The sequence below is a fragment of the Panicum virgatum genome, chromosome 5N (genome assembly GCF_016808335.1).
Source record: "Panicum virgatum strain AP13 chromosome 5N, P.virgatum_v5, whole genome shotgun sequence".
Taxonomy (NCBI): domain Eukaryota; kingdom Viridiplantae; phylum Streptophyta; class Magnoliopsida; order Poales; family Poaceae; genus Panicum; species Panicum virgatum.
Genome location: NC_053149.1, coordinates 21,857,506 through 21,879,378, shown reverse-complemented (window position 1 = coordinate 21,879,378; position 21,873 = coordinate 21,857,506). Strand labels below are relative to the sequence as shown.

Sequence of the window (21,873 nt, the reverse complement as noted above, 5' to 3'; positions counted from 1 at the left end):
GAGAGGATTGTTTGCCCAGAAGAGTGTTGGAAGCTTTAGGGATTTGTCGAAGTTGTCGAGTACTTTGCAGCACTTTTTGACTACTTCAGATTGAGACAGTGGTTCTGGTGACATTCTGGTAGGATCCTGTGTGCCTTCATATCTGAAGGCAGGATGTTTTTGATGCTGGAGAGGTTGGACCCGACGGCTTATAAAAGAAAAGACTACATGATCACAAGTGACTCCTTTATTCTTCACATAAGCAATGGCTTTCAGAATGCAGTCAACTTCCTTGCCACCAGGTCCTTTACTTGACCAATTCTCTTGGATCTGGGGGGGCACCAGGAATCCTCTCTGGAAGTGGAGATTCAAAGTTCCCGATGTAGAACCAGAATTTTTTCCACTCGGCTCCTTTACCCGATGGGTCATATGCCAAGTACTCATTCCGGGTTTCAGGACGGAGTGTCAATTCACACCCACCAACGACGGCAGGTTTACTGGCATTTGGAACGGGGACGAGGATAAAGAAATGTTGAAAATTATGAAAATGAGGCAGAATACCAAGGAAGGCTTCACAGAAATGGGTAAAAATGGAAAGGTACAAAATGGATTGTGGAGTCAGATGATGCAGTTGGATTCCCCAAAACTACAGAAGAGCATAGAAAAACTCCGATACGGGATCTGCAAGACCACATTCCACGAAGTCACGAAATATAAAAGTCTCGAGGGTACCTTCCATGGGACAATCCTCTCCTTCCCCCACACGCCATTGGATCACTCCTTGAGACTGATGAAGACCCAAATTCTCCAATTCTTGCACTGTCGCTCCAAACATTTTGGGCATTGGTAAACCACAACATGTAACGATCAAGATTGGTAGGACTTGGCTACTAAGCATTGGTAAACAATCATCATGATAGGATAAACGTACATGAGCATAAAGACGATCATAAACACAGAAGATACGGCCAAGCTCTATCTAGATCGGGCAAAAGTGTTGTAACATTATGTAAAAATAAAGCATAGACAACACTGATAACCTAGCGAATCTACTAGATGAGCCAAATCTAATAGAGCCGTTGATACTTAACCCTTGAAATAAATCTATGTCCACCGGATGACACCCAATCTACCAACCCAAGCTTAATGTCCACCGGATGACGCTAAACCTGATTAAGCATCGATAACTATCTTGATCTATCAAGCCCATGTCCACCGGATGACATCAAAATAAGATAAAGCAACACATGTCGGAACTTACAAGCAACTTGGAGGTCCTTCCAGCAATGACTCTTGGTCAGAATTTTGGGTCATTCCTCACATTCCTTGAGGCCCAAATTTTGGTGTTAACACGTTGACAATGCTAATCTGATAGTACAATACTTATTTTGTCTCATGAATTTGTTAGTAAATTAATTTTATATAATTTAAGTCATTGCGGCCGAGGAGCGAGTGCGAGCGACCAGCAGCAAGGTGCGGACGTACCACGACTGAGAAAGGCACCTGCTGTAAAAGACTTTGGTCCCCTAGACTAGCATGCAGTGGATCGGCGTCGTGCACTGCGCGATTCGAATGATTGTTTAGAGCAACTCCAGCCCAACCCCTAAACAGGCCCCTATTCCAATTTTAGGGACTTGATAAAAAAAATCCACTCCAATGGAGCTCCTACTTGGGCTCCAATTTTAGGAGAACTCTCAAAATTTAGTTTCAGTTCCCCAGAAACCAGGCCCTCCTATTCCGCCCCCATCTCGTCTTCCCCGCCGCCACTCGGGAGCCGCCGTGCTGTCCCTGCCACGAGCTTCCTCCCCTCCCAAACTCCATCTCAGCACGACATCGCAATGAGGTCCGTGCTCTCGGCGAGGAGCATCGAGAACGACAGCTTCCGGCAGCCGGGCACCAACCAACCCAGCACCTTGGCCTTCCTCACCAGAGGCGGCGTCGTGGTGCGAAGCGGGGTTCGGGGATGCTGGGGCGCAGAGGCGCGCGCGGTGCGCGGCTTGGAGGCGGCGGCAGGACGCGAGGATGGCGCGACTCCAATGCGTGCACCCGTGCCACCGCGAGCGCGCGGTCGGCCCGCGCGCCGGGGGAGAGCGCAAGTGGATCTCGCGGCCGCCTGAGATGGAAGAGTGGCCGGTGGATCTCCCGCCGCCGCCGGCCATGGTGGATCTCCCGGCGCTGGCCATGGGGGAGGAAGAGTTTCCCGCGCTGTCGGCCATGGGGAAGAGGAAGAGGAGCCTGCACCGCCGGTCATGGGGGAGGAAGAGAAGCTCGCACCGCTCGCCATGCGGAAGACGAAAAGGAGCTCGCGTCGTTGCCATGGGGAGGAAGAAGAGGAGCCCGCTCTGTCGCCATGGGGAACAAGAAGAGGAGCCCACCGGTGGCTCTGGGGGGAGGAAGAGAAGCCCGTGCTGCCAGCCATGGGGAAGAGGAAGAGGGGCCCGCGCCGCCCGCCATGGGGGAGGAAGAGAAGCTCGCGTTGCTGGCCATGGGGAAGACGAAGAGGAGCTCGCAGCATGGCCATGGGGAAGAAGAGGTGTCTGCGCTGCTGGCCATGGGGAAGAAAGCGAGGAGCTCACGGCCAGCCATGAGGAAGAGCACGCCACCGACGGGTGACACGGTGAGTGTCTCTTTGAAAGTTCCTGATCGATCACGGCCCCAAATTAAATAATCTGATACCACAGACACGTTCTAACCAGGTCAGGAGCCGGCCGGTGACTCGACGGTCGGTGTGACTGTTTCTCAAGTTCCTGCTGATCGAGCTTTATCTCAGCGACGAGCACCCGCCATCACCCTATGCACCGGATCGACCCTGGCGGCGCCAACCGGCCACTCGCTGGTCCTCCGTGGTCCCAAGGTCTTCCTTTCGCCCTTTTGCCACTCTCCGCCGCTTGTTAGCTGAGTCTTCGATCTTGTCGCTGCCAGCCACAACTAGCTATGGCTGCGTGCCTGCGCGCGTGTGGATGTCACACTGAAAGCACCACGCATGAGTAGGCACCCGCCCACGGCCGTGTGGGAGGCCGGAAGGCCTGGCCCTACGTTTAGGCCTGCTAACGGGGATGTACCCGCCCCTACCCGCAACAGTTCAATTAATTTTTGCCAACCCGCCCCCACCCAAATGTTTAATTTTTGCATTCTGGACTTCTCAGAGTTTGATGGATGCAAAACACATTATCCAGGAACATGTGGGATGTTGGATATCTATCAGCTGAGAACGCCCTGGTAGTTTCTTCATAAACTCGAAGGAATTCACCAATGGACTCAACTTTACTAAACTCAGATTCGATTGGAAATGGTTGCTGGTTTCCTGTGGCATATCGCTTCAAGACGGTCTTGTACTTTGCTACCTCCGTAATCATGGCATATGTTGAATTCCAACGATTTGGAACATCAAGGACTAAACCAGCCTTTGCAGCAAGACCTTCTCTTTGAGCTATCTCATTGAAATTCTGGATACGCGCTGGTGATGAGTTAATGTTCCTAATCAGGTCTCTTATCAATTCTATCACAGCACTAGCAACATTCATACCGTCTTGCACAAGAATGTTAAGTATATGAGCACAACATCTAACAAGAAGATGCTCACCACCAAATAACATGTCTTGCTTTCCGCTTTCTTGCAGAAGATCGCAAGCTGTCTTGTTGTTTGCTGCATTGTCCAGTGTTATTGTGAACATCTTCTCTTTGATTCCATAGTCTGTCAGAACAGTTGTAATGGCTTCCTCAATAGCAACACCTGTATGTGGATACCTCACATCCTTAAATGCAATTATCTTTTTCTTCAAAACAAAATCAGGGCCAATATAGTGGGCTGTAACATAAAGATATCCCAACTTTTGGTTTGATGTCCAAAGATCCGAAGTGAAGCATATGCGAGAGCTAAGACTCTGAAGTTCACTTCGTAATTCTATCTTTGCTCTCTCAAACTTAGCAACACAATCATTACGAATCGTTTGTCTCCCTATGCCGCTAAAAGTGGGTTGCAGTGACTCCATCCAAGGCTCAAAACCTTCATCATCAAACTTGTTGAATGCTACATCAGCTCTAACATTCCATGCAATCATCAGGTCGCGACTTCTCTGCTTATTAAAGGTGAATGGACCATCTGGCTTTTTTTCATTGTAGCAACAGATCTGTTCCTATCATCACTAGGGACTTTGGGGCAGTACTCTGCAATGTGAGTTCTAAAGCTGTTTGTACCTGATTTTCTGTTTGCAATCAACTTTGTTCCACAGTACTTGCAAATTGCTTTTAGTGCACCATCTATCCTGACCAATTCCGGCTCATAATACTCCCAGATTGGTGCCTTTCTATTTGGTGTTTGTGACGAACTATTATCAGTGCTCTCACTTGTACCAGAGGCCTCTAACTGAAGAGAAGACATCTGTTTTGAAAAGGCATAAACTATACTTACCATGTGGTTATAAAAATAGAGAGCTGCTCTTGCTACCATCTAGACAACATCTTGTGCAAAGGGGCAGTCAGCTCCCCTGATCTACTAGGAATAGCAAACTAATTCATGATTTTTAGCTGCCTGGTTAATTAAGTCCAATCTATGATACAGGAACACCAGTTAAATAGGTCAAATTGTTGTCCCTAGTCAACAGTATAATCACTAACAAGTTGATACAGGAACACCAGTTAAATAGGTCTAATTGCTGTCCCTAGTCAACAGTATAATCACTAACAAGTTGATACAGGAACACCAGTTAAATAGGCCTAATTGCTGTCCCTAGTCAGCAGTATAAACAGTAAAAGCCGAGAATGGGGAAAAACCTGTGATCCCAACCGGCGGTTGCAGCAATCTTGTTGTCTGGCCGAATCGTTGTGCCAGCTATACCCGGTCGCTCAAGTTCTATCTCTTTCCTAAGAGTAAATGCACCCTATAATCGGAAGGGAAAAAAACCATGTCAACGTAGTGAGGCAACAAGACCTGAATTCAAAAGTTGTGGTTCACTGTGCAAATGCATGCACACAGATTTTCTTCAAATAAACACTACATTTCGAAGTCAATATGACATTTATATTTTATAACAGAAGTGAGAAGCAGATTAAATGCAGTTGTTGCAGGCATGCCGAATGCGAGGCAGGACTCAGAAGCATGGCCTGCCCGGGATCTGGCTGGCCTGTGGTCAATAAGGCCAAGCCTTAGTGGCTTAGTCAAGACTGCAGATGGTCCAACCTGTCCCTGTCAGCTAATGGCAAACCGTCCATTATACATCCATCCATCCCTCAATTCTTCCCTCTCCTGGGATCACTAGATGCTAAGTCATTAACGCCAAAAGCGAGCAGGCAAGAGCAGCTCATTTTGCAGATAGGATCTCACCAAAAACACGAATCCGACCAGACATGCAGAATGTGGAGAGGAGCTCAATAAGAACAAAGCTAATTACTGACCTCGATAGCTAAGAATAAAACTAAAACACATGCCATCAATAACTGAATTTAATCACAACAAAACATATGGAGAGGAGATAGAATCATAGAACAGGAGTAGTAACACATGCTGTCAATTGCTTCAAGTACGAAACATTATGAAACAAGAATACTGAATTACCGAAACAGCAGATCTCACGTCGTTGTGGTGCAAGAGTTGGCTAACAAACAGCTTCAAGAGGAAGGCTACAGGTGCAACAGTTCGCTAACTTCAACTGCCTATGTCTGCAGGAGTAAATTTGCAACAATTACTGAACTAAAGGATTTCTCAAATTACTGGAATAAGCAAGCAGGAGTAAATAAGGAAGCAAGCTAGTTAACGGAGGCAAAGCTGATCATCCACCATTGGTTTGGGGCAATCCCTCCGATCCACGGGGGTCGGAGGAGGAAGGATTGGAATGAGTAGTAAAGGTTACCTGGACCGGACTGGATGGAGTAGCATCGGCCGGAGACGGCAGCGGTGGATCTGATCTGAGAAATCCGATGCGATGCGATGCGATCCTCGAAGGAAGGGAATGGGGTCTTGTGCTCAAGCTGCTTGCTAGCGAGCAGAGGCGAGAAGCTTCGGGGCGGGCAGCTCTACAGCAGCAGCCAGCACCTGGGCCGCGGCCGTCGGCCTCCGCCCCCTGCTGCCCAAAGGATCTGCGCGCGGGGCTCCGCGCCGACGGCCTCCGCGCTCCGCCCGTGGACTTGTCCCTCCGCCCGACGGCCTCCTTGCTCCGCCCGCGGATCTACGCCGACGGCCTCCACAGATCCGGCGACGGTGGCCGGCAGCGGCGACGGTGTCACCTTCTTGGCTTGTGGGAGCAGCCGATCTGATCCGTTTCTACCCCCACTCCACCCCAACCCACGGATGCAGCCCACCCCGCCCCAACCCGTTGATCTCTAAACCCATTACTACCCACCCCCATTCGAAAACCCGACCCAAAATTCCCATCTGACCCCGCCCCACTAGCAGGGCTAACCACGCATGAACACGCACCTGCTCACAGCTAACACGCACCCGCCCACGACCACCACACACACGCACACGAGAAGCCGGAAGGCCTGGCCCTAGCAACGTTCGCGCAGCACGCGAGCGCTGGCGACACACTACACGGCCCCGTCCCCGGGCGCGGACCCGCACCACGCAGAACGCCGTGCGACGGTCCGAACGACGTCTCGGGAGCGGAGCCCACGCACGCACCTTAGAAGCCGCCCGCGCAGACCTCTTGTAGAGCCTCGGATCGAAAGCCCAATTTGCCAACAGAACAGAAGCCAGCCCTAGACAGATACGTGGCGGGCTGGGCCTTATGCTGGCCACATCTAGTCCGTCCGAACCAAGAACGATCCAGCCCATTAAACAACCAGAGTTAACTGACATGTGGGTCCCACATGTCAGAGACTTGCAGCCGTGGCTCTCTCTCCGGAACTTTTCTAATTTTTTTTTGCTATAAAATGAATCTTTTACCAGGGTGCAGCATGGAGATCGAAGGCGCCATGCCAGCACCTGCTGACGCCCACCTTCCACTTCTGGCTATGCAGGGCAGCGTCGCGACTGCTACTAGCCTGGTGCTACGCACCATACAGCTAGTAGCAGCCGCGATGTCAATCGCCGCAATGCTTTCTACCAACGACTACTTCACGTTCCCGGCTTACAGATATGTCTCTGTATCCAATTCTTATACAGATATGTACATATAACCACATGTCCATAGCATATTCAGTAAGGAAAAATACTTGTCAAATTTTGAAAAATAAACATGCATCAGGACTATTGCTTGTAAATGGCATGCGCCTCTGGATATAGGAAATGTTGCTTTGTGTGTACTAAATAATACGATCATAGCTTGTTAGTCTAAAAAAACTAGATTATAGGAGAAAACTTTCCTATAACTTTTGAAATAAGGAGGTGCCAGATTTCAAATCCGGGTCGGAATAGCTTGTTAGAGTATGTAATGCCGGGCCGGAAGTAGGGAGTGGCGGTGCCGCGTTGTAGTTGTAGACTTGTACTGTAGTCGGATGCGCCGCGGTAGCAGATGTAGTAGCCAGTACTCCGCCACTTAGCTCCCTGCTGGGCTCCTGGGCCAGCAGCGAAGTCTGCACGCATTGGGCTGGGGATTGTTGTGTGACTTTTGATTGTTAGGCTGAAATCATCCATATCCATCCGATTCAGTCATTAGTTGGGATGGATGGGCCTTATCAATTATTAACAATCCAGCACGCAAACTCTAACTAGCGACCCGTCGCGCTAATGAGCAAGTGCGCGACTGCGGCCTGGCCTGCTTTTGAACGACCCGCACATGGGCTTGGCCTTGGCCTACTGCAGCGGATGCCCACCCCACAGGCCGACCTGCTTATTTTGCCTTTTCTTTCTTTCGGAAAAATACAAGAACTTTTTTTATACGTACTTCATTCTTAGTTTGATTTGTACATCGAGTTTTTATGATAATTTTTTAGTTTTAGTTTATTATTTTATATATTTTTAGTTTAGGTTTTCAGTCTGTTTTTTATTTTAGTTTTCAGTCTTGTTTTGGTTATTTTCTTTTAGTTTTAGTCAAATGATTTATGAGTTTTCTTCAAAAAAAAATTCAATTTTCAGTTAAGTTATATATCTTTTATCCATTATTTAGTTTCAGTTTTCAGTCAATTTTTTTTTTAGTTTCCATTAGGTTTGAATGCCTTTCTTGTGTCTCCCTGACGAGCGGACCCACTCGTTATCTTCTTTCTCCTTCCCCTATCTCTCACCGACAAGTGTGACGGGCCGGGGCTGCGTCTGGGGATCGGGGCGGAGCTCCTGCACGCCGGTCGGGGCTCGCCCGCCTGGGCGCGGCGACCTTTGTGGCAGAACCACCTGAATTATTCCGGCTCAAGTGCGCTGGCTATCACCATAAATGCAACACCGGCTTAAACGCACTTCAAACGGAACAATCCTTGGTCTGTCGGGTAACGTCCCGATACAACCACCGGTTTTGAATCGAACAAGCATACCCCGCACGAAAGCGAGTCCAGAGGTATTACAACCACAACTTTTATATTACAGGCATAGTAGTTATTACAAACCAGTTCAAAGTACTTATTACAGAACCAAACTTAAAAAGAAACAGTTATACAAACCATAAGTTTAACTTCAGAGTTCAAAAGCAGCGGAAAAGTAAAACACGATATCTACAACACGCCGCAAAGCATACTGAGCTAGCCCAAGCAAGGTATCACTCGTCAGGCTCATTGCCGGTCGAAGACGGATCCCATTCTACAGACCAGCCAGGAGGTAAAGCGCAGGGCCAAGTCAAACTAGCAACCTGATCCTCAAAACTCATACCTGAAAAAGGGTTCAACAGCAAGGCTGAGTATTCTAATACTCAGCAAGACTTAACCGTCAATGGGTCTACTAAACCCACTTTAGCTAGACTATGCAGGGTTCTGAAAGACTCTGGTTTCCTTTGCTGAAAAGCAATAAAGAGTAGGTCCTTAAGGTCATATTTTAGCTTTCCATATTCTAGTTGATTAACCATTCTATGTAAGCAACTAATCTAATTCAACCATGGTAAAGCTTTAAGCAAACATCAAGATTAATAATAATAAGGTTGCTCTTATTACTCTGTGTGGCAAAAGGATCAAGCAGTCCCAAACTGTGGGAAGCAGACGATTCGAATCGAATTTCAACCTTGCAAGGTAAACCTAACACACACGTCTGGAACACCGTCGGGTCGTTCCCAAACAACCATTTGCCTTTCTTTCCGGCTTGTGGACAGAGTCACTCTCCCCGACTACAGGGAACCAACTTCCTCCCTTGTAGCCGTGGTGTTGATCAACATAAACATAAATAAACAACCTAATCTAAGAGAGAGTGAGAGGTAATGTCCACTCCCCGGTCCAATCGGTTACTAGGTTTACCGCGTACCATATTTACGGCATGTGGCTAGTACTTTCAAAAACTTAACCACCACTACCACACACCGCGACCTTATCAATTTTGTCAACACAGACGAACATCAACAAGTCCGTCCGTGGTCCTTATGGTTATAGCAGTAAGTAAAACAAGTAACTCCTATAAAGCTCGCGAGTGAGAGGCAATCACCCGACTTTTACCGGTTCTAAAAGCATAGCAAGTATTCGAACTCAAGTCTAGTGTTCAGTACAAAGGGTTTCTAAGATCATGCATCTAGGGTTTCAATTCAACTCCTAAGAACTGTAAATGCACAAGTAAATAATAGTAAAGTGCATAATTTGAAAACAGGGTTATGTCTGGGGCTTGCCTTCTCGGTAGTCGCTAGTTAACACAGACTGGGGCTCTTCCGAAGTTTGGTTCGGGGCTTCAGTTAGTTCAGCTGCGTTCACCTGGACTTCTGGATCACCTCCGTCAGACTCCGGGATCAACTCGTACGTCCCGTCCGTCAAAGCAGTCGTATCTATATGAGATGCAAGAGGTGACATTATAAACACACTCATATCATGATAAAGTTATAGGCTAACAACTGGCAAACATTCATAACACATGGGCAATCATTTATAGAGTAGCTAACTAACAAATCTAACTACACAAGGCATCATGATCAACAGCACAAATGAAGTAGACTACTTCATAAACAAGTAGGGGTGGTTTCTTATGACAAGCAAGACATGGTTTGCTAATAAATCAACCACTCAGAGTACAAACAGTAATAAATTCTGTAAAAATTACACTAAACAGAACATGAACAATGGAAGCTATCCTGTAAAAATCATGCCAAAACATGTAGCCATTCATTCACAACAAATCATTTACTCAGATAACATTTAGAACAAGCTTGAATTACACAGGTCAAACTAGAGCAAAGCAGAAGCTCAAAATTTAACAAGAGGTTGACACAGAAATGATAAAGATACTCAAGAAGAACACTCAGGAATATTTTCATAATTTATGATGAATAGAAACTATTTACCATAATTAAAGCCCACTAAACAAACATTAATTCAAAGAAATAGCTACACATGAGAACTGAGCACGAAATTTTTATAGAAACACTATATTCACATGAGTAATTCACCATAAAAAATTCATTGCTAGACAAGGCTTCAAACAGTAGTTAAGAAAAAGATAAAATCAACTAATATTTATGCACTCGTAACACAAATCAAACTTTTCAGCAAAAGCTTGCAACTAATGCCTAACATATTATGATTCTACTGCATAGATCTCTTCAAGAGCATTCCAAAACATCAAGATTTGCTATTTTATGAATTTCCTATGAATTTATACTGAATTTCAAAGTTCACAGCAAATCATAACAAACAAGTCCCTGAAGGCACTATTCATATGTGTCTTGGGGTTTGCAGACAGCCCCCTGGGCTTTTTCAAATTCCAACCTGAGGTCCTTAGCCAAGGTCAGAGAGGGGGAGCGACGTTGACCGGCCGAATCCGGCGACGGTGAGCGTCGGCGGCGAGGGTGGAGTTGGGGAAAAACATCAGCAGGCCAACGCGGACCTCTGGGCGGCTTTGGAGCTCGAGAGGAGGGCCGGAGATGGCGTGTCGACGGCGAGCGGCGGCTTGCGAGCTCGAAATAGGCGAATAGGCGACGGGAAAGGGCTGGGGAGCTGCGTGAGGTCGAGGCGCGGCTAATGGTGGGGGCTATAGGGTTGGAGCGGGTCTGTGGTGATGGCTCCACGGTGGGGGTGAGCTCGCCGGGGTTTCGAGCGGGGCAGCGGCGGCGTTCTGGGGTGTGGGGGCGAGGAGAAGGTGAAAGACAAAGACGAATGGCCTTCTGGGGTTCTTGTAAGGCTTGTGCGCGCTAGGAGGGGGCGGCGGCCTCTGTAGCGAGCTCGCCGCCGTGACGGCGAGGTGGCGGCCGTGCGGACGGTTCTGGGCTCGGCGGGGCGCGTGGCACGGCAGGGGAGGTTCCAGCGCGAGGCAATAGGTGGTGGAGGAGCTCCGGAGCGACGCGTGGGCGCCAGCGCGAAGCAGGACGTGGCCAGGCTGGCTCTCCACGGCACCGGCAGCGGTGCTCTGCATAGCGGCGGCGAGAACAGAGCAGAGGAGCTGGAGGAAGGGGAAAAGGACCCAAACGTAATTTCTGAAATTTCCAGGGACCAAACTGTAAAGCAGAGATAACTTTTAAAATAGGGCTCAAATGAAAATGTGCCCAACATGAAAGTTGTTCAATTTTTCAAGATCTACAACTTTGACGTTGTGCAAAAAATTATTTGATCAAAGATTCAAGAGCTAATTTTGAAAACATGGAAAGGATTTTGAATTCTAGGAATTTTGTCTTTTTCAATACAAAACCACTTTAAACTTAGACTTAAAAGCAAAACTTGCTGCCATGTAATAAATGCACTGAATTTTGCAAAAAACCCTCCACAAAAGCTATAATTTCACCACCTATTCAAATATAACTGCAGAAAGGACCTTGCATAAAATCATAATTACACATATAACCTTTATATTTACAAAAAAAATCCTTTTTCAAGCAATTCAAGCACATGATGCACACAATAGATATACAACTACTGTGCAGACACCTAGGGGGTCACAGCCTTCCCCCCTAAAAGGAATCTCGCCCCGAGATTACAGGAAGAAAAAGAATGGAGAGATTTGATACCTGAATTTGTTCTAAGAAAGTCAGGAAAGTTTCTTTGGAGAAAATTTTCAGTCTCCCAAGTAGCTTCTTCCTCGGTATGATGATTTCACTGAATCTTGTACATTTTAACTTTCTCCCTTCTATTACTTCTTTCTTTGGTGTCAAGAATTTTGATCGGATACTCCGTATAGGATAGATCAGATTCAATCTCGATGTCTTGTGGTTCAAGGATCTCAGTTGGTACTTTGATGCACTTCCTGAGTTGAGATACATGGAAGACATCATGAATGGCGGCCAACTGAGAAGGAAGACGAAGTCGATAGGCAACTGGACCACAAGTTTCAGTGATTTCAAATGGTCCGATGTATCGGGGTGCTAACTTCCCTTTTACACCGAAATGTTGAACACCTCTAGTAGGAGATACTCGCAAATATACGAAATCCCCCACCTTGAACTGTAAAGGATCTCTTCTTTTGTCTGCATAACTTTTTTGTCTTGATTGGGCTGCTTTAAGATTAGCCTGGATAACCTTAACTTTTTCTTCTGCCTCAGTAACTAGATCTGGTCCAAAGATTTTGCGTTCTCCGGCTTGTGACCAACTCAAAGGAGTTCGACACCTTCGACCGTACAACGCTTCAAATGGTGCCATTTGCAAGCTAGATTGGTAACTAATATTGTAAGAGGATTCAGCTAGTGCTAGGCACTTGTCCCAGTTCTTGCCATATTGGATAACACATGCCCTTAACATGTCTTCAAGAATTTGATTGATTTGTTCGGTCTGCCCATCAGTTTGTGGATGATAAGCTGAACTACGAATCAATTTGGTTCCAAGGGATTCTTGCAATTGTTCCCAGAAACATGCAATGAATTGAGCTCCACGATCAGAAATGATCGTCTTTGGAATTCCGTGTAAGCGGACAATTTGATCAAGGTAGATCTCTTCATACTTCTTGGCTGAATAAGTTGTATGCACTGGAATAAAATGAGCAGTCTTGGTGAGTCTATCAACAATTACCCAAATAGAATCATGCTTCTGAGAAGTGGTGGGTAAGCCAACAAAAAAATCCATGCTGATGTCCTCCCATTTCCAAGATGGAATGGGTAAAGCTTGAAGAGTACCAGCTACTTTCAAGTGACTAGCTTTAACTCTTTGACAGACATCACATTCAGAAACATATCTGGCGATCTCTCTTTTCATTCTAGTCCACCAGAAATTTTGTTTAAGATCTTGATACATCTTTGTGCTACCAGGATGAATAGAAAACTTGGATAGATGTGCTTCATCAAGGATTTGCTTTCTAAGCTGATGATTCTTGGGTACAACAAGACGAGATTCGAACCATAGAACTCCTCTATTATCCACACGGAAACACTTGTATTTTGCTTCCCCTTGGGATAGCTTTTCCTTGATGATCTTGACACTCTCATCATGTAATTGTGCTATGATGATATCATCATTGTGGCAGAACCGCCTAAATTATCCCGGCTCAAGTGTGCAGGCCATCACCATAAAGGCAACATTAGCTTAAACGCACTTCAAACGGAACAATTCTTGGTCTGTCGGGTAATGTCCCGATACAACCACCGGTTCTCGGATCGAACAAGCATACCCCGCACGAAGGCGAGTCCAGAGATATTGCAACCACCATTTTACAACACAGGTATAGTAATGATTACAAACCAGTTAAAACCATTATTACAAAGCCAACTTAAGTAAAACAGTTATACAAACCATAATTTAAGTTCAGAGTTTAAAACAGCGGAATATAAAACACGACGGCTACAACACGTCGCAAAAGGACACCCGGCTAGCCCAAGCATGGTATCACTCGTCATAGTTATTGTCAGTCGCAGACGTATCCCACTCTACGGACCAGCCAGGAGGCAACGAGCAAGGGTAGGTCAAGCTAGCGATCTGATCCTCAAAACTCATACCTGAAAGAGAGTTCAACAGCAAGGCTGAGTATTCTAATACTCAGCAAGACTTAACCGCCAACGGGTATAAGTAGCCCACTTTAGCTAGACTATGCAAGGTTTTTGTGAGGCTCTGGTTTTCCTTTGCTGAAAAGCAATAAAGAGTATGTCCTTACTTTCAAGTTTTAGCTTTCAAGATTCTAGTTGATTAACCATTCTATGTAAGCAGCTACTATTCAACCATGGTAGAAAACTAAGAAAACATCAAGATTGATAAAAATATTGTTGCTCTTATTACTCTGTGTGGCAAAGAGATCAAGCAGTCTCATTTCATCGTGAGAGGCGGACGATTCTGAATCGAAATTCAACCTTGCAAGGATAAACCTAGCACAAACGTCTGGAACACCGTCGTGTCGTTTCCAAACAACCGTTGACCTTTCTTTTCGGCTCGTGGATAGTGCCACTCTCCCCGACTACAGGGCTCCAAGGCCGAATCTTGTCCCTAGAAGTCGTAGTGTTGCGCAACATAAAATAAAACCTATTCCTAAGAGAGAGTGGGAGGTATATCCACTCCCCGGTCCAATCGGCTACTAGGCTTGCCGCGTACCATATTGACGGCATGTGGCTAGTACTTTCAAAGACTTAACCAACGCTACCACACACCGTGACCTTAGCAAGTTCATTACACACAGACGGGGTCTCACATGAAGTTAAGATATCGATCACAACCCCGTCCGTCATCCTTATATTGTTAACAAAAGGTAAACAGGCAATTCCTATAAAGCTCGCGAGTGACAGGCAATCACTCGACTTTTACCGGTCCTATAAGCTTAGCAAGTAGTCGAACTCAAGTCTAGTGTTCAGTACATAGGTTCCTAGGATCATGCATCTAGGTTTTCAATTCAAATCCTAAGAACCGTAAATGCACAAGTAAGTAATACAGTAAATGATATTAATTTGAAATATAGGTTATGTCCAGGGCTTGCCTTCTCGGTAGTTGCTAACTATTTCAGCCCTAGGCTCTTCCGAACTTTGGTTCGGGGCTTCAGTTAGTTCCGCAGTGTTTACTTGAGCTTCGAGATCACCTCCGTCAGACTCCGGGATCAGCTCGTACGTCCCGTCCGATAAGGCAGTCGTGTCTACATGTAATGCAAGAACAGTATTATAAACACACATGGGCAATTGTTTATAGAGTAGTTAAATACCAAATTTAACTACACAAGGCATCATGATCAACAGCACAAAAGAAGTTGACTAACTTTATAAACAAGTGGGGGTGGTTTTCTTATAACAAACAAAACGTAGTTTGCTAACAAATCAACTACTCAAAGTACAAACTGTAACAAATTCTACCAAAATTACCCTAAACAGAACACGAACAAAGAAACTTACCCTGTAAAAATCATGCCAAGACATGTAGCCGTTTAATCACAACAAATCATTTATGCAGGCAGCACATAGAACAAACTTGAATTATACAGGTCAAATTAGAACAAAGTAGAACCTCAAAATTTAACAGGAGGTTGACACAGAAATGAAATAATGACAGTAAATTTTCATGATTTTATCTAAATAGAAATAAATATGAGAAAATAAACAATACAGACAACAGATTAGCAAGATTTATTTTTAGCTCCTGATCTAGCCATGAACTGAAGCTCAAACTTCCTGGACAAGCTAAGATACTCCAGATGAACACTCAATAATATTTTTAGGATTTAACAAGAAAGGAAACTATTTATCATAAATAAAGTCTGTTAAACAAGGATTAAATCAAATAAAAAGCTACACATAAGAACTGAGCACGAAATTTTTATAGCAACACCATATACATATGAGTAAACCACCACAAAAATTTCATTGCAAGATCAGGCTTCACACAGTAGATAAGAAAAAAAAAATAAAATCAGCCAATATTTATGCACTAGCAACACAAACTAAAATCTACAGCAAAAACTTGCCACTGAAGCCTAACATATTATGGTTCTAATGCATAGAGCTCTTCAAGAGGATTCCAAATCATCAAGATTTGCTATTTTACGAATTTTGTACGAATTGATATTGAATTTCAAAGATCACTGAAAATCATAGCAAAGAAGTCCCTATAGCACTATTCATCTAAGTCTAGGCCTATTCAAATAACCCCCTGGGGTTTTCTTTCTTTCAACCCGAGGTCCCTGGGCCGGTTCAGAGAGGGGTGGCGGTGGTTGACCGGCCGTTTCCCGGCGAGGGGCTCACCGGCGGCGAGGTATGGGTTGGGGGAAATGGAGTAGAGGTCGATGCGGTTCTCTGGAGGTTCTTGGGTCGCGAAATGAGGGCGGGAGGAGGTCGGTCCACGGCGAGCGGCGGCCGGTGGAGCTCGGAGCACGGCGGCGGGGTGGCTTCGGTGAGGTTCGGGCGAGGGGAAGTGGTCTGGGAGTTGCGCGAGGGCGAGGCGCGGCTAATGGTGGGGGCTATTGGGGTGGAGCAGGTCTGTGGTGGCGGCTCCGCGGCGGGGTGAGCTCGCCGGGGTTCAGGGTGGTGCGGCGGCGGCGTTCCGAGGCGTGGGCGCGAGGGAAAAGCAAGAGAGCGAGGGGAATGGGTTTCTGGAGTTCCTTTATTGCTCGGGCGTGCGTGAGGAGAGGGCGGCGGGCTCTGCCCGGGGCTGTCCACGGCGGCGTCGCGGTGGCGGCCGTCGAGGCGGCTCTGGAAGCTGCGGGGCGCGTGGCACGGCCGAGGAACTCCAGCGCGAGGCAACAGGAGGGGGAGGAGGAGCGGTGCGACGCGTGGGTGCCAGCGTGAGGCGGAGTAATGGCCGGGAAGGCTTTCCCCGACGCCGGCGGTGGCGCTGTCGGTGGACGGCGGCGAGAACAGAGTAGGGGGGTGGAGGTGGAAGAAAAGGGTCATTTTGCAATTACCAAAAGTTCTAGGGACTAAACTGTAAACCAGCGATAACTTTTAAACCAAAGCTCAAATGGAAAAGTGTCCAACATGAAAGTTGTTCAACTTTTCAAGATCTACAACTTTGATGTTGTGCAAAAATTTATTTGACCAAAGATTCAAGAGCTAAAATTAAAATCATTGAAGGGATTTTGAATTCTAAGAATTTTGTCTTTTTCAAAGCAAATTCACTTCAAACATAGACTTAAAAGTAAATTTTGCTGCCATGCGTTAAATGCACTGAAATTTTGCAAAAACACCCTCCACAAAAGCTATAATCAGAAATAACTAAAGAAAGGACCTTGCATAAAATCATAATTACACATATATCCTTTTATAATTACAAAAAGATCCTTTTTAAGCATTTCAAGCACATGATGCATAGCAAACATACACAATTACTGTGCAGACACCTATTTAATTACTGCACAGACACCCGGGGTGTTACAATCATGAAGTGTAGGCTCAATAGATATATGTTCAAACTTCCTTGAGGTACCATTTCCAAGTTTAGTTTCATCATTTCCTGGCATAGAGTTTCCTTGAATGGTTCTATAGATAGACAATAGCATTGTGACTTGCGGCTGAGTGCATCCGCAACCACATTGGCCTTTCCTGGATGATAGTGAACTTCTAAATCATAGTCCTTAATCAACTCTAGCCAGCGTCTCTGTCTCATGTTGAGATCAGCTTGGGTGAAGATATACTTGAGACTCTTATGGTCAGTGTAGATATTACAATGAGTTCCCATAAGATGGTGTCTCCAAAGCTTAAGAGCGTGAATGATAGCTGCTAACTCCAGATCATGTGTTGGATAATTCATCTCATGATTCCGGAGAGCTCTTGATGCATAAGCAATAACTCGGTTGTCTTGCATAAGCACACAACCAAGTCCCGTACCAGAAGCATCACAATAAACATCAAAAGGTTTGGTATTGTCCGGTGTAGCCAGCACTGGAGCAGTAGTGAGTCGTGCTTTGAGAGTTTGGAAGGCTTCTTCACATTTGTCATTCCAAACAAATTTCACTCCTTTCTTTAACATCTCTGTCATAGGCTTTGCTATTCTAGAGAAATCAGGAATGAATCGACGATAGTATCCAGCTAAACCAAGAAAACTGCGAATCTGATGGACTGAAGTAGGAGATTCCCAATCCATCACTTCTTGAACTTTAGTTGGATCAACCGATATTCCCTCACTAGAGATGGTGTGACCCAAAAATTTCACACTATCCAGCCAAAATTCACACTTGGAGAATTTGGCATAAAGATGATGATCTCGCAATCGTTGAAGAACGATGCGCAAATGCTGAGCGTGATCTTCTTCATTCTTGGAGTAGATCAAAATATCGTCAATGAATACCATGACGAATTTATCCAGCTCCGGCATGAAGACTGAATTCATCAGGTACATAAAATATGCTGGGGCATTGGTAAGACCAAAAGACATAACCAGATATTCATAAAGTCCATATCTGGTTGAGAATGCGGTTTTTGGGATATCACAGGGCCTGATCTTTATTTGGTGGTAGCCCGAACGAAGATCAATCTTAGATAATACTTTAGCTCCAGCTAATTGATCAAACATGATATCAATGCGGGGAAGAGGATACTTGTTTTTAATAGTAACCGCATTGAGTGGTCGATAATCAACACATAGCCTCAAACTGTTGTCCTTCTTCTTCACAAACAGGGCTGGACATCCCCATGGTGAAGAACTTGGACGGATAAAACCCTTGTCAAGAAGATCTTGAAGTTGGATTTTCAATTCTGCTAACTCATTTGGAGGCATACGGTACGACATTTTAGAAATAGGTGCAGTACCGTGTTGAAGCTCGATAACAAATTCAATATCTCTATCAGGGGACATTCCAGGCAAGTCATCTGGAAATACATCCGCATACTCAAACATAACAGGGATGTTTTCAAACTTAAGGTCTTTTATGGCATAGGCACAAGAATTGAAGTACTCTCGTTGTGGCAAATAGAGTATGGTGGCTCCTTGATAAGGTGAATCTATCTCGACAGCTCGGGAAGAAATATATAACAGTACTTTATGTGTGGTCATCCAATTCATGCCTAGGATAACATCCATGCCTTCTAAGTTCAACAAAATCAAATCTGTCTTTATCAATTTACTACCCAACTGAATTGGTACTTGTCTAATAATTTGATTGGAAGAAATCTTCCCACCAGGAGTTGCTATCATGTAAGATTTCTTGACATGGCAAAAATCCAATCCTAACCTTTCTCCAAATTTGGCACTTATAAAACTATGAGTTGCACCAGAATCAAATAGTATAACTGCGGGTTTATTGTGGATAGAGAATGTACCCGACATGACTGGTGCTCCTTCGGGAAGGTCAGCAAGAGTAGTGAAATTAATTCGCCCCTGCTGAACTTGCACTGTTTGCCTCTTGCCCTTGCCCTTGTTGTTATTGTTCTGGTTAGAATTCTGCCCTGGATAATTCTTTTTGGGATGTGGACAATTCTTGGCAAAGTGGGAAGTACTGCCGCAGTTGAAACATCGATTATCCCCATTTCCACGATTGAACTGTGGGGCATTTGGCCTTTGGCCAGACTGCTGCTGCTGCTGCTGAAGCATTGGAGGTCTGAATCCTCCCTGCTGCCGAGGCGGCCTAAAAACAAACCTGCCCATTGGGGGCATTTCTCTGTGGAGGTTTTGGTGGAGTATTCTGCACCAGACGATACCTCAGTGGCTGAGCACTCAAGGGTCCCGTTGGTGCCTTCCGCTTCTTCTTAGTACGATGTGCAGCAATACAGTCCTCTTGAGTAATGGCCAGATTAACCAGCTCATTGTAAGTGTTGGGCTGAACAAGGTTCAGGCGTTCTTTGAGCTTGGTAGTGAGGCCACGACGAAAGTGATCTCGCTTCTTGGCATCAGTATCAGCATGATGGCCCGCATACTGGCACAGGTGATTGAAGGTCTGTGCATATTGGAGAACAGTGCGGGTTCCCTGATTCAGAGCCAAGAACTCATTCAGCTTCCTTTCAATTAATCCCTCAGGAATATGATGCGTCCTGAAGGCATTCCGGAATTCCTCCCAAGAGATGACATGTCCAGCAGGCTGCATTGCACAATAATTATCCCACCATATACGTGTGGTGCCACGAAGCTGCTGGGCGGCAAAGTGAGCTTTGTTTGCATCAGCACAAGGTACTGCCAGCAAACCAAACTTGGACTCAATAGTGCGAAGCCAAGCATCAGCATTCAGTGGTTCATCAGCCTTGCTAAATAGTGGAGGTTGGGTACCAAAGAATTCCTGGTAACCCACTGGTTGTGCATCACGTCCTTCATGCTGCTGGCGTGGCTGATTCTGCTGCACTTGCACCAGCTGACGAAGTAACTCAGTTTGCATGGCCATTAGCTCGGCCAGATTTGACGGGGGTGGCGGTGGCTGCTGAGATCCACTGCCAGCTTCACGGGTGAAGCCATTAGGCGTTCCACGAGTATGACCAACCATCTGTAATTATGGAAGATATCCATTAGATACAATATTCTTGCTCCCAATATCAATGGTATGTGCAATAATCATACATTGGATCTTAAAATAAAATCAGCAGCACATAACCAATTGCAGTATATCAAAATATGCATAACACATATTTGTTCAATCAACATAGCTTAGAAATGGTCAGCTGTTAGATAACTTCATGCTCCATCGTAGTGACACTCAACGCTGAGAGCAAAGTGGTAAAGAAGATAATCTAACAACTCACTTTTTATTGTTCTATGCTATGCTGCTAATCAACAGAGATTAGAATAATGATTGAACTGCAAATACAGCCTCACAGAATCCATAGGCTAAAATTTTGATGAACACACAAGTCACAAAATGAGTATCCATCAAACAGCCAAGGAGTGCACAAATGAAAGGATTTGACAAGTAGGAAGATCATAGTTTCCAAACTGGTGGTCGCTACTTATATTACATCCAAAATAGCCTGTTTCTTACAACCTAGCATCACACACCCTTACCACATATGTTACAACAAGTGGTACTCCTCCCTAGGGCTATTTTACAACATTATCTTCCCTATGTACATATGCTACAACAAGAGAAAACACAAATTATCTAGGACAAGTCTAAGGCGCCTAGAAGTCGTCGAGGTTGCCCACAGAAGAGGCACTGCCGGAAGAAGAGTCGTCCGGCTGAGGGTTAGGCTCAGCAAGTGCGTGCTCTGAATCTAAATCAGAAACTCCCTCAACCTCCTCGGGGTCCTCATCTGCTGCTGCAGGCTCGGCTGGAGCATCTAGTTGCTCCTGGAGCACACCAATATGGGCTAAAGCATCAGCCCAATCTGCTTGAAGCTCATTCACCTGCCCCTGAAGAAAACCGATCACTATATCACGCTGCACTATCTCAGCACCATGCTCCAAAGCCTGATGCTCAAACTGTGCAATAACATGATCCCTTCCTGCAACAGCATCCTAAAGTCCCTGGACCTGAGTATCTCTCAAACGAAGGCCTTGCTGGAAGGTCTGAGCTAAGTCTATCACCTGGTCCATCTGATGCCGCAGAAGACTCTGATAATGAGACTGGGCATTCATATATCTGACTACTTCCTCAATAGTCTCCTCAGCTACATCTCCAACTAAGTGCCCGAAGTGTGTGATCCTGAACTGCCACTCTGCATCGCCAGCACTGACTGCTGGAAACAAACCAATAGGATACGCAGCTACCTCCTCAGGATGGTGCTCACAAAAAGTAGTGATACCTTTGAGAGCTACTGTCTCAAAAGCATCAACAAGACGGTACCCAATCACCTCAATCTCAATCGGTGGCCACTCCAAGGTAGGGTGCTGAGGAATGGTCATCGTAACACTATTCTTCTGAATTCCATCCTCAGAAAACTGGCAGTCCCGTGTACTGGGGTGGATCTGGGTAGTGGAAGATACGAAGTGAATCCCAAAGAATCCTCGGAAAACCCTCCCAGTACAGACAGTCGGTATGAGCATTTCCCTCCTCATCCCAAAAGATATGTGGACAAGCCGCCATCTGAATCAAAAAGGATTCAAATGTGAGTAATACGATTATCTCAAGACTTCTCAAATAAAGCTTTAAGAAGA

The 21,873-nt window shown here is 45.7% G+C and overlaps 1 pseudogene; it reads right to left on the bottom strand.

The window, feature by feature from the left end:
* Window positions 1-21,873, bottom strand: part of LOC120674666 — a 274,212-nt pseudogene that overhangs the window by 44,969 nt on the left and 207,370 nt on the right.